Genomic DNA, 2,500 nt, shown 5'->3' with positions numbered 1-2,500 from the left:
CCTAAATTAAGAGCAGCTCTGAGGAAGAGGACATTGAGTTCCTTCCAGGTTGCCAGTACGCCAGATGTTTAAAATCCCCCTATTTGGGGTGAAATGAATGGAGGTCAACAGAGGATGCCATGTTGGAGGTTTCCATGTTCTTATCACCCCTGGTGAGAGTAGTTTGTGGAGGTGGACTATTTAAAAAAAAAGTGCTACCTAGAACCAAAACGGGTTCTCCTGACCTACAGAGACAGCCAAAGATTTCTTTATGGTTCTAGGTACAGTGTGGAAGGAACAAGGTAGCACTTTTTTGTCAAAAAATGTGGAAGCAACAGAGGCAAGCAATAAGGGGTCTTCTATATAGGGCAAGGGTCATGAGCCATGGATCAGATCATAACCATAGCCAAAAGTATGTGGACACCTGCTCGTCCAACATCATGGGCATTAATATGGTGCTGGTCGCCCATTTGCTGCTATAACAGCCTCCACTCTTCTGGGAAGGCTTTCCACTAGATGTTGGAACATTGCTGCAGGGACTTGCTTCCATTCAGCCACAAGAGCGTTAGTGAGGTCGGGCACTGATGTTGGGCGATTAGGCCAGGCTCGCAGTTGGCGTTCCAATTCATCCCAAAGGTGTTCGATGGGGTTTCAGGTCAGGACTCTGTGCAGGCCAGTCAAGTTCTCAACAAACCATTTCTGTAAGGACCTCGCTTTGTGCACAGGGGCATTGTCATGCTGAAACAGGAAAGGGCCTTGCCCAATCTCTTGCCACAAATTTGGAAGCACAGAATTGTCTAGAATGTCATTGAATGCTGTAGCATTAAGATTTCCCTTCACTGGAACGAAGGGGCCTGGCCCGAACCATAAAAAACAGCCCCAGACCATTATTCCTCCTCCACCAAACTTTACAGTTAGCACTATGCATTCGGGCAGGTAGCATTCTCCTGGCAACCGCCAAACCCAGACTGCCAGATGGTGAAGTTTGATTAATCACGCCAGAGAACGCATTTCCACTGCTCCAGGGTTCTATGGCGGCAAGCTTTACACCACTCCAGCCGACGCTTGGCATTGCACATGGTGATCTTAGGCTTGTGTGCTGCTGCTCGGCCGTTTCATGAAGCTCCTGACAAACCGTTATTGTGCTGACGTTGCTGAGTGTTGCAACCGAGGACAGGCGATTTTTACTCGCTATGCGCTTCAGCACTCGGCGGTCCCGTTCTGTGAGCATGTGTGGCCTACCACTTTGCGGCTGAGAGGTTGTTGCTCCTAGATGTTTCCACTTCACAATAACAGCACTTACAGCTGACCGGGGCAGCTCTAGGAGGGCAGAAATGTGTTGACCGGGGCAGCTCTAGCAGGGCAGAAATTTGACAAACTGACTTGTTGGAAAGGTGGCATCCTATGACGGTGCCATGTTGAAAGTCACTGAGCTCTTCAGTAAGGCCATTCTACTGCCAATGTTTGTCTACGGAGCAACAGGTGTGGCTGAAATAGCTGAATCCACTCATTTGAACAGGTCTCCACATACTTTTGTATATATAGTATAGCTTCATTCTATGTAGCACTGTTGTAGCATGGTTGGGGTCAATCCGAATTGACGGCAGTCAATTCAGGAAGTGATTTGAATTTAAGTTGTTGAAAAAAGATGCCCTGTTTTCCTTCCTGAACTGACTGCCTTCAATTCAAATGGACCCAAACCCTTCTATGTAGTGTGCAGGTGCTCCATGTTTTCAGCTCAGTCTGCCACCTCCTGTGCTGTACAGTAGAAGAGATTTTAGGAGTGTGTGTGTGTTGTATTTTACCCTCTCCTCTCCCACAGCCAAGCCACAGTGACCAGTGTGGTCAACCCTTCAACCCCCAGGCTGTCTGGACGTAGCAAAACAAGTTGCCTGCTAACCACAGATCTAGGATCAGGTTACCCCTCACCCTACCCTAACCTAAAAGGGACAATCTGGGATTGTTACATTCAAACATGGTTAAGCCATTTTAACACAAACTATTTTGATCTCATGTTCAGTCCTTGCATCGATAACTCCGTCTATGGATTTGAGAGAGGTTACATTTCTCTGTCTATGGATTTGAGAGAGGTTACATTTATCCGTCTATGGATTTGAGAGAGGTTACATTTCTCAGTCTGTGGATTTGAGAGAGGTTACATTTCTCCGTCTGTGGATTTGAGAGAGGTTACATTTCTCCAGCCCCATCCCACAGCTGCTTACTCCCCAAAAAGTGATACCAGTCCTGATACCAGTCTTGTTGGAGATAGCCTCTTTAACCATTAGAAGGTTGAGATTATATATGACCCTGGGTCAGTGGTTTGGGTCAGCAGATGCGGTGGGGTGTGTATGTGTGTATGTGTGTGTATGTGTGAGAGAGAAAGAGAGAGAGAGAGAGAGAGAGAGAGAGAGAGAGGGGGGAAGAGAGAGAGAGGGAAGAGAGAGAGAGAGAGAGAGAGAGAGAGAGAGAGAGAGAGAGAGAGAGAGAGAGAGAGAGAGAGAGAGAGAGAGAGAGAGAGAGA

General features: G+C 47.4%; 1 protein-coding gene across 1 annotated transcript in view; it reads left to right on the top strand.

The window, feature by feature from the left end:
- The window catches only part of ldb1b (LIM-domain binding 1b), a 32,397-nt gene that overhangs the window by 824 nt on the left and 29,073 nt on the right, over positions 1 to 2,500 (top strand). The window lies entirely within an intron of this gene.

The sequence above is a fragment of the Coregonus clupeaformis genome, chromosome 20 (genome assembly GCF_020615455.1).
Source record: "Coregonus clupeaformis isolate EN_2021a chromosome 20, ASM2061545v1, whole genome shotgun sequence".
Lineage (NCBI taxonomy): Eukaryota > Metazoa > Chordata > Actinopteri > Salmoniformes > Salmonidae > Coregonus > Coregonus clupeaformis.
The sequence above is the reverse complement of the archived record's forward strand: the minus strand, read 5'-3'. Positions and strand labels throughout refer to the sequence as shown.